We start from the raw sequence: 11,649 nt of genomic DNA on the forward strand, positions 1-11,649 counted from the left end.
CAGCTAGTAAAAACATTATTAAAAATTATTTTTAAATATCTTTAATTCAAGTAAGAATTTCCCAGATCTTGGAACTTAATGCAAAAACAAAAAGTATTAGCTTTGAGAAACACGTGACCTGCCTTCAATTATTTGCCACTGTTGTATCTCCAAAACTGTTCTGTATGTCTTGTCCTTGGCTTGCTTGTATTCATTTTTTTCACTACAGATTGGTTATGGAGATTATGCTTACTAAATTTGCTAGCACTAAGCTGCATGGGACTGCACGTACAGTGGAGGACAAGGTCAGGACCCAGCATGACTTTAACAAGCTGTAGAAATGGTCTGGGGAAGGGAAGCATTAGAGAAAGGGTATATGTGAGATTTCACACAACTGAATAACCACCAGCACAAAAGCAGGATTTAAAGGCATGGATTAGATAGGAGTTTTACAGGAAATCAACAACACGTCCTATGGTACCTGCAGCAAAGAACATACAGGCTGCTGGTTAGAAAATGCATTTAAAAAGTAATGGAAGCAGCTTGGTCATGTACCAAGACTCTGTGGAGTCTCCCATTGCCCAAGATCTTCAAGGAGAGATGTGGAAAATTTCATTCATTAATCATTTCTGTACTAGTGATCCTGAATGAGAGTGGACTACAGGGCCACCTCTTCTACCTCTGTATTTCCAATGAACTCTGAGGCAGGCCTGTTGCAGGACAGCTCTGTTTCTGCACAGGGGATTCCAGATGGGGCACAGGAGAATAACTACCCAGTTCATCCAAGAGCTTGACATCAGGAACAGCCAGGAGCACCATTAACCTTGTAACCATGACACAATCCTTAATGTACAACAAGCCCAGTAAATTTGCCAGTAACATCTGCAGAGAATCGAAGACTAACGTGACTTAAGGATTATTCTTCCCCAGGCTTAGGACTGAATCACAGTTTCTGGTATGGCCAATAACATACTGTTATCATTTAGGGAGTGACTTGCATGGGATTTGCAATGCTGTAAAGCCAAGACATTTGGAAAGAGTTTGTTTCCAGAGCAAACTCATGTAATTGAGCAACCAGCTGTGGCCTAGCTCTCCCTCTGCCTTCCCAGTCCCTACAGTTTACAGGTACATAGGTACACACAGGTCATACAGACCTCTTGCCTCAGCTCAGGTTATAAAAGGGGTTGTGGTTTTGAGTTCTGGAAGTTCCTCAGTTTGATCCCTGGTGTTAGCCAGCATAGCAGTCATCCCAGTCACATTGCTGTGGCATTACTTTTGCTCTGTGGATGAAAAGAGGATTAAAGTATTCAGAGCTGCCAATCCAGATTCTTTTTGTTGCAATCTGCTCATTTATGCAAACAAAACCTGCAAAGCTGGAAGGAGAATGACACATAAGACTTAGAGGGGAGTGTGGAATAGTGATGCCACATTTTGCCAAACACAAAATCTATATGCATCTCACTGGGAAACCAAGCAGATATCTTAAAGAAAAAGGAGGAGAGCAGAGAAGATGCCACAATTCACCTACATATATGGAAAGCAAAAGGACAAGAAGACCCTCAAGCCCTACAACTGACAAAATAAAGAGAGAATATAAATAGCTTTGACTGACAACATGCTTTGAAAATATATTAAAAACTTCTGTACCTTCTGGTTACTTCCGTTTCCCTGAGAGATTACACTCTAATGGTAGTAGGTGGGATGACAATGAAAGTGACAGAGGACAAAGAACACTGTTTTTCTGTTGGCAGAATTTTGGTTTTCCTCCTTAATTTTCCCTGGAATGAAATCATGATTCTTCTGTTCTCCACAGCCCGCTCCATTTCTCCTTTCTCAAAAGAAGATTTTCTGGTTATATGAAATAAATAATGGAGCCCAATACAGACGCAGGAGCTACGGATGTCTGCCTCTCCCTATCTCCTTTTATCTTGTTCTCATTAATAGGAGAAGCTAATCACTCCTTTTGGAAAAGGATAAAAAATTTCTTTGCAAGACAAAGAATACATTTTTACTAGTCGTCAAAGAATTACTGTTCAAAACTTGCGATCTGTTCAGGATTATGCACTGAACATCTACATGTAGAGCAGAATTTCCAGGACAATTTAGGATTTGTCAGAAAGGTTCTGAAAGGGAAATTTTAGAAAAAAGATCTACTCTTGCATAAGCTTTGTTCAGCCTGCCAAGAAATTGCTAGCTTTGTCTAATCCATCATAAGATATGACACATCAGAAAGCATGACACAGCTTTAAATGAAGGGTGGTATTTTGTAAAAGCATCTGACCTCATGCCAACACCCATCTGCATTTCCACTCTACTCACGTTCCCATTTTGTCTCTCTTGTTTACCAGGAGCTGAAACCTTTCCAGCACACTCGACCGCACACACAGGCATCCAGTAGCACAAAAATATGATGGAAAGCAAACATTTACCAGTGGCTAGTATGCTTTAACTTCTGTGTGGGCAAACTCAATCCTGACAGAAAATTGTGAGAGTGATAGCCCTGTCTTTTGAAAGCCTCTCTGTAGCGAGACCAGGGAGCATGATGTGAAAGCAGAGGTGGTTTTACATTCACAGGTTGTCCCAGTGCCATTCTGTGGGGAAACAGGCCTTTAGCTTCCATCCAGGCTTATCAAGCTCCTCTGAGGGTATGGCCAGGGAGCCAATTAGCACTAACAATGGTAGAGGTGATTTAGTGATATGGACATTTGTGTATAAGAAAACAATGGGTGTTGTCAGATCTGTGGAATAAAATATCATTCCTGGAGCAGCCCAGTCATGCCAGTTAGATAGAGGCATCAGGTGTCCAGAAAAATGAACTGCAGATCCTGACCTAAATATAGCCTGATGAGCAGTTTTGGTCTGCTTATTATTTTTGCTTTCTTTTTTTTTTTTTTCCCTAAATTTTCCTCATTTCTCTGCTGTACTGCCCTTTTTCAGCAAAGCATTGAGGCATAGGCATAATTCAAAGCATATCCACACCCAGTTCTTCATACACTTGAAATCAGAGACATGCTTATCTGAATCGCTAGGTGAAAGGCTAGGAACACTACATGCTTATTTCAAGCACTCAAAACTCCTCTGGTCACACGTCCCACAGGATGATGACAGAAGTGGCACAGGAGCTACTCATAATCCTTGGAAACTGTAAATTGTGTGATGGCAACAGCACAGCCACATATATCTGTATATCTCTCCCTTGATAAATGCACATACAAATACCAAATAATTCAGTAAATCCTAAATGCATGCCTACATATATTGCCCTCTCTATCCCTTCAGCTTTCCCTCTGTCAATTTGAATCGCTGACATCTCATGGATGCAGAGGGATTCCAGGCAGAGGGAGAGGGAGGAATCAAGGCTTGCAATTTTTAACTTTTGCAGTTCCTAGAACAATTTGTTTCATCTTTCTCTCTTTTCTGCCTTTCTGTTCACTTTTAAATCCTTCACCCCTCTATGAATTTTCAGTAGATGCTCCAAGAGCTCATGTTTTCTCCCCATGAGGAGACTGCACACAGATTTTCTGCACAGACTGTCACTTTCTCTTCTATCTGCCACTCCAAAAAGAAACCAATTCTTTCACAGTCCCACACTGGCACTCACAGGTACATCTACTTGCAGCATGACTCTGAAAAATTACCTCTGTGCCTCATTAAAATAACCTAGAAACTCCCACAAAAAGCACTGAAGTCTGAATCTGCAGTTTTGGAAACTGCTTACAACTGTGGAAGATGTCAGACTCATGAAGCATTTCATGCATGAAAACAGAAAAAGCAGTGTCTCTGCGTAAGGGTCTGTGGCCAGCCCACAAGCTGGCCCACAATCTCCTTTCTAGCCCAAAATTTCAAAACCAGGTATCTTTCATTCACACTTGCTTCAGGACTCAGACATCAGTTAGTACATTTTCTAGGATGATTCTGTATAATTGAACACCTTTATAAGGTAGTGTTCTTAGAGGGTATTGTATTAGATGCTCTATAGCGGGAAGTACATTCATTTATGACGGAGACACATTTTAAACCCAACCCAAGAAGAACATAATTTATCAAAACTGAGCATGCAAACAGAATGACAAAATACAAAGAACAACAGAAATACTGCTGAGAGCTGTAGAGCTCTGCTGATATTTTATAAAATGCTAATTTTTTTTAAAGACTAGAAATGAGTGTAGGAAGGTCTCTGAGCTTTGGGCTACAGGAGATGAATACATGAAGGACAGTGTTTCTTCAGTTATTTCTCTGCTTCCTTTGAAGTAATTGTGAAAGATTTGGTTATACTGAGATGTAGCTCACTGTTTCCCACAGAAAAATCCATTCAGTAGACAAAGAATCATATTTTATTTTATCCTACCTGCCTGTTTAAAAAGACACTGTTTTATAGAGCATCTGTAGTTAATGGGGCTGTGACATAGCCATATCAGACAAATTTAATTCAGATATTATAATATAAATGCAACTAATTTGCTTTCAATGTGACCATCAAAGAAGCCAGGAAGTAGAAGTGTGGTTTCATTTCCTTAGACTATAAGAGGAAGACTCAGACCATTTTTATATACTGCAGCTTTTTAGATTAGAATTGGTGGAAGTACTTTTCTTTAAGCATTCAGAGTTACCAGCAATTGGTTTCCTTGTTTCCTTTCTTCACTAGAGAAGTCCAGGACTGCTGTACAATAGAAGAGTTTGTATTGACTCAAATAATAGCAAAATTATGGTATTACAAGAGTCAAGAGACTGTCAAAAGGGAAAGATGGAGAGTGTCAAACTGGTCTGGTTACATTCATGTAAGTCTATTAACTACTGGGCATTGAATATGAAAAAGAATAGTTTTGCTAAACATTCAGCACCACTGTCTTCAGAGGCACTGCTTCAGCAGCACCAATGTCACATTCACCAAGCACATTAAATTTCTCCAGCAAAATCAGGAACCAAAGGACAAAACCAACAATGTAGCTGCTCCATGACTGAAAAATGTATGAGAGGGGGGAAAGAAAAAAGAAAAGGAAGAGGAAGAGGAAAAGACCCAAACCCACCAACAACGAAAAAAAGGGGCCTGTTTTTCTTGTTTTTTGTATTAGTATTGGCAAATGCTATCATTTTTCCAACCTTTCTCCAAATACTCTGAAATCGATACCCAGAAAGGCTAAGAAACTGTAGTTCACAAAATCTTTAATGGTGTTACCTTTTAACAAATGCCAGCTTTGGTACAGCAGGGTAACATAGACCCCAGAGCATGTGCCACATTCAGCCCTGGCTGCCACAGAGCCCCCTCCCTCATCTTCTCCTGCTGTACAAGTTCTGCCTGTTCCCCACTTCAGCCTGAAGGCATCAGGGATGGAGGATTTTATGCCAGAGCTGGAATCCAGCATACCCTCCATGCTGGGCAGTTTGTCCCACAGCAACAACGTGTAATAACTGAGAAGAGCCATTAGCTTTTACAACTGCTATATTTACAGCAAGTTCCAACTTCCTTTCCTCCACCAAGAAAAAGAAAAATTTGCCTAAATCTCAGATAAGTAGTCTTAACAGCTTGTTGGGTTTTTTTCACTCAGGAAAAAAAAAAAAAAGTTGCTTCCTAAGTGTGTTTGCAACTCAAGAAGATGGGTGCAAATAATTGCCACAAGAAGCTGGGCAGTGAGGGCACAGAAATGCTGTTCGGAGTTCAACAGGAGAATGAGCAGTGAAGGTCAGGGGAGGGATGAGGCAAACCTGGGTGGCAAGGATGAGCAGAGGCAGCAGGATGTTTGGATGGGCACAATGCTGACAGTGAGCCACACGTGCAGGTTCAGTGTGGTCTCAGATATGGCAGCCCAGATTTGAGAGAAAAGCACACAGACTATGTATGCCAGGGCCCTGACAGGCACCAGAAGCTAAGGACCCTCATAACATCCAATCCTTTCATCCAGCTCACTGCTGCGGCCCCACTGCTTATTACAATGGCAGCCTCCACACACACTGAAGTAAAGGCACCTGCAGTCCAGGTGCACAAGCGATGCTGCCACGATTCTTGAGCCGATTCCCAAGGGAAAGGGCTGGTCCGGGAGCAGGGGCTGTTTCTGGCCTGATGAGCCTGAACGATCGACAAACTCTGCAAACCACTGAGGATCCCTACAAAAGCAGCGACGCCCCTGCCACAGATCCTGCAGCCCCATCCTCCCCACTGCAAGGGTGCTGAGCCCACCCCTAAGGACTTTTCAACCAAACTCATAATGAGGTCGACTTCTCTCACGCCGCGTTTCCATAGCAACAAAGAAAAGATTCTAATCGCCAATATAAAAGACGCAGCGAAAATGACAATTTGTAGTTTGAGGCTTTTAGGGGAACGCAGAGGCTGCGGCTGCAAAGCAAGCGGCCGTCCCTGCGCTGCAGCACCCCGGGCCGGCAGCCCCCGCAGCGGCGAGTGGCCAGCACCACCCTGTGGCCACCACCGCGCCCGCAGCGCTCCGGGCGACACTCGGGAAACAGCCAGGCCAGGGCCGCGGTGTCGGGCCCCCCCAGGCCCTCTGCCATCCAGGCTCCCGCCTGCCGCAGCTTCCGAGGCTGCCGTACAGGCACCCCAGGTTGCTGGAGCAGAGCGATCCGAGGGCTCAGGCTTTAACCTGGTGGGGGGAATGGAAAGGGAAGATTGCTGTCCTCTCTCTCCAGGTCCTGGCAGGGAAGGGGAAATAACAGCCCCGGTCTGGGTACCGGGAGATCAGTTCAGCTGTATAGGCTTGGAAGAACCAGCTGTGCGGACTGACTGCGCTCAAGCACATGCGTGACGGGAATCAATCACTATTCCCTCTCTCCTGGCAAGCGGCACAAGCCAATAACCTAATTCAGGCTGTGCTGTTTGCAATTGCTTGGCAGTGCTAGCAAGCATTGAACCTCCTTCCTCAGCCCTACCATGAGAGACAGAGCAGAGGGGAAAGCATACTGTTCTTCATTCACTGCAGTCTAAAGCAGTTCCTCAATGAAAAACGAAACATAATGTAACAAGTAGACCAGCACATAAAAGAGCAAAGCACATGGCTTGGAGCAGGGCTCCTAGGTAGTCTGTTAATGTAAGTAGAAGTATATATAAGTAGTTGCCCCAGAAACAGCACTTGTGTATGCTGGATGAATACCAATAGTAGCACTGTGATTCCAATATCACTTCAGAGCCTCACTAGCACTGGCACCTGTGCAAAATGAAACTTCCATTTTCCCTGGCCACATCCTTGAATAACATTTCTTGTCTTCCTGGCTGTGACATTAACACTGATCCATCATCCCAGTACCTTATTCAGGCCTGCAAAAGTGTTCTCCAGATCCCACATAAGGGTAAACAGAACCCTGACACTGGCTTTTGTGTTCACAGCATCATTCTCCAAAACACAACACCTTTAGAATTTTTATTTCTGAATAGTTTTATTTATTTTCTTAAAAACTACAAAGCAACTCTCTCCAGGAGAGCAAAGGAAAAAAAAACACAACCCTGAAATATTTCCAAGTAATTTTGTTCCATACAAACACAAAGCAAAGTTACATATTTCTTTCACATGCATGTACAAAAACATTTGAAGTAAAATATCCTTCACACATAACAGGTGCATTAGTCTCAGAACTGAGCACGTAATCAGATTGGCCTCACCTACCCTATCTAATCTTATTTTCCTGTTTTCTTTTTAAATTGTACATTTCTATGCAGGAAACATCTCTTTTTCTGCACAGCATTATGCATATTCAAATTGGCATGGATGGCCTTGGAATTAAATCACTAGGTAGTGTAGCCTGACATAAAGCTGTACACATAAATTGTTACACTGCCATTTATACAGTGAACTTTACTGGATACCAGGCAAAACTCTTCAAAAGGAATAAAAAGGTATTGCTAGAGGGGAAAAGGAATATAATACACAGCACTCTCAACTACAATCCTGTATGATTCCTATGCAAAACACTTCAAAAGCCAAATAATTTTTAGATCTTGCTCTCCAAATTGATATCAAAGTTCTGACCAATTTCAATCATGGCAAAATAAATCATTGTAAGACATCAGTGGTACTGGATATGGACATGGTCAATACTCAATATTCCCATTTTTCATCCACCCACTTTTGGAAAGAGAAAGATGAAAGAACTGTAAAAGCTGCAGACTGTTGAAGCAGGTGGGTCAGCAGAGTGCTTCACTAGCCATCAGCAGGAAACAAGCAACTGTGAGAGCAGAGCTTCATTCTAACCCACTGCATAGTTTCACTCTGGTTTAAAATTTGGGGATTACATGGTCAATGAACACAACTACTTGCCCAAGGCTACATTAACACTTAGCAGTATCTTACTTGATTCATCAGAAGAGCATATGGTCTGTGTCTGACTTTGTGAGCTAGTTTTTAAATTTCACTATTTCATGCATGATGAACACCACTGTAAATCTAAGAACTAAAACTGTTCAGAGGCAAAGGGCTCACACAGAAGGTAAAGCTTCCACATGCATAAAAAGAAATGTCAAGCACACGGAAGTCAGCTGCAACCCTTAGCACCCCTTAGTGGGGGAACAGGAGATACAGCTATTTTTCTACCTTCATTTTTAAGTGCATAAGTGATGCTGATGGGTTTCTCACTTCTGCATAAATATGCATCACACAGAATCAATAGCACTTCTCCCTTACACTGCAACAACACAACTGACTCAAAAGACAGTGAATATGCACTGTATTTAAATATACTTGAAGCACTCAGGCTTGGCTTGTTGCAGAGTGTGTGTTACAGGGTGAAATGGATGTGGAAAAGGGATGTGAAACAAAATAATCACAAAAGATAGAACATCTGCACATGAACAATACAGAGAAAGAACTTAAGATTAACACTTTGGAGGTTTAACCAAAGCCTTGGAGAATACTAGATTTTCATTTTTAGCCCACTTGAAATCTTGCAAATGAGCAAGCAATGCTGGCAGCAATCACTGTCATTTGGCTCCTGAAAACAGCGTAATGGACTTTACATAAGTGCCCTGGCTGCAAGAACACTACTACAACAACCAGTTGGCAAAGCACCTACAGAGAAAGGCTCAATGACAGGTGTTCTCACACAGCGTCAAAGACACAAGGGGCAAATCAGTCTGAGCCTCAAGGCCCCATCCTGCACATTCTGTGTGTTGTGGGGAATGCTAGATCTGCTGGTTTAGCTGAGATGGGCAGCCTGGTCTTAAGCCCTGTACTACCATGTGAACACCAAGCTCTAGTAAATGTGCAGAAAAGAAAAAGCACTGGCCTAGCAGAAGAAAGTCTCTGATTCCCATCCAGGAAAGGTTTAAGTCACATAACTTAACTCATACACTGACAGTGTGGATGTCTTCAGCTGAGGTAGTCAAGTTGAACTCACTTTTTGAGTACACGAAGGAAAAACAGACATTTCTAAAAATGCCGTTCATTCAACCTGCTTTATACTTCTATCTCAAGACCAAAAGGACAGTGACCTAAGAATGATTATTTCTCTTCAGCTGCAAGTGTGGCCCAAAGGAACAAGTTTAGATGCAGGTATCTAGAGCTGACTGAGAAGGTACCACCGCAAATGCCTTCCTTGTACCTGGGCAGTTGAACAGCAGAGTTGTACTGTACTTCTTTGTGATCAGCAGGTTTGCTTAACATCTGTGTTATACAGGACATTTCAGTGACCATCTAAGCATCCTCCAACCAGCAACAGTCCAACTGAAGTGGAATAAAAGCTTGCAGGTCTCACAAAACTCTCTGAATGATTACTGTGCCTTTTTCTTGCAGAGTAACTAAATCTCAAACACACTTCTAAAAGGCAAATATTACTATTCTTTTTTACAGCTAAGAAAACAGGGACATTGCAGCTTGGCTAATGGTGACTCAGGGGGAATCAAAATAAAGATTTCCTGGTATGCTCTTCTACTACTGAAAATGGTGAGAACTTACCACACAGGAGAGACCTTTAAAACTGTGATGGACAATTTTAACTCCATTGTCTATAAAAGCCTATGGTCATGCATTCTTATTAGACATTGAGGAATTCTACATTTGGATTCTACTTCTATAAAGTGGAAGAGAAATACAATTAGGAAAAAAAAAACTAAGGCCAGGCATGTTATACAGGAACAAAAATACTATGCCTGAAGCTCATTCTTTCAAAAGATAAACGTGCAATTGTAAAGATAAATGGTAGGTTTGGTGAATTTCCCTCAACCATCTCAAGGGGTTACAGGTATAAAGCCAGTTTAAGTGAAGTGGCTGTTCATTCTTGATTCATGTTCATTCTAGCTTTTTTGAGACAGAGACATACTGAATCAAGTTAAAGACTGAGTTGATCAACTGAGGATTGTGCAGAAAAAAAAAAATGCCATCAGTTGGCTGAGCTATAAAAGCAAGCAGCAAAATATATTTTGTTTCAGACTAAGTTGTCAAGATAACAGCCTTGAATATGAAAGCTCAGCCAGCCTGAAGTTGCTGCACTCAATCCAATGACAGCAAAGTAAAAGTCTGCATTGCCAGTACAGGCTCACATCATTAGTAAAAGCTATTTAATTCTCTCCAGAAAACCACCATCAACTTCCCTGAATAGATGATCAAATAATTAACTAGGGAGTAAACTCTGCTGGTCTTGTTTCCAACAAGGAAGCATTGGAGAATGTGAATGTCTTGGCTGCAGAAGACATAGAATTATGGCATTTAAACTCCTGAGAACCACGTACAAGACAAAGTCCTGCACCTTTAGATTAACATATTTTGGTTTATTCAAGGAATGTCACAACAGAATTTCACAAGGGAAATTCTGTCCTGGCTGCCCAAAGGAACCCAAGTGTGCTGCTTTATCTTCAAAGATAGCCCTCTCAAAGTAAAAAATCAGTCCTTTCTGACAAGCAGAAAGTACAGCAGGCATCACAGAAGGCCAGCACAGACGACTAAAGAAGTCCTGACTGATCTCAAACACAAACAGAAGAGTACACAGAAGTTGTAGTGAGGATGGGTTGGCCAGCAGAGATATAGACACAGCCCAACTAGGCAGAGACAATTAGCAAAGCCAAAGTTCAGCTGGAGTTGAAACTGGTAAGAAATAAGAAGCGCTTCTTTAAATACACTGGAAGCAAAAGGAAGGTTAAAGAAAATACAGTTTACTGTTCAACAATGAAAGTAATATGGTAACAAAGGATGCTTTTTGTACTTTCAGGCTCATGTACACAACATGTTTTTCACCTGTTTTCACTGCAAGTGCTGCTTTAAGGCCTGCCAGATCCTCAAGTCTCCTAGCAGCATGCAGGAATAAAGCATTGCCTACTGCAGAGGAAGACTGAGTTAGTGAGAACTTAGGCCCATTGAAACCTATAGGCTGAACATGAAGGCACTTGAGGGAGCTGGCTAATGACACTACAGCTGGCCACACTACAGCACCTTTGCTACATCATCATCAGTGATGGTTCCCCAACTAAAATACAGTGACTTAGGACTCTTTCTGCCCACAACAGTCAGCAAGCAGCTAGCCAGCACACTGAGGGAAATTATTATTCCTCTTTATTCACCAATTGTGAGATAGTGTTTGGAGGATGGCATCCATTTTTGTGCTCCCCCTTACAAGGGCACTGCAGCAATTTCAGTGTAAGGTCACAGAGCTGGTTTGGGGGCTGGAGCACAGGACTAGTAAGAGAGCTCAGGCAACATGGTTTTACCACACTTAAGAAAAGGCTAAAAAGAGATCTCA

Source organism: Pseudopodoces humilis, chromosome 3, assembly GCF_049639895.1.
Source record: "Pseudopodoces humilis isolate 2021_Gansu_Grassland_sample_001 chromosome 3, ASM4963989v1, whole genome shotgun sequence".
In the NCBI taxonomy this organism is placed as follows: domain Eukaryota; kingdom Metazoa; phylum Chordata; class Aves; order Passeriformes; family Paridae; genus Pseudopodoces; species Pseudopodoces humilis.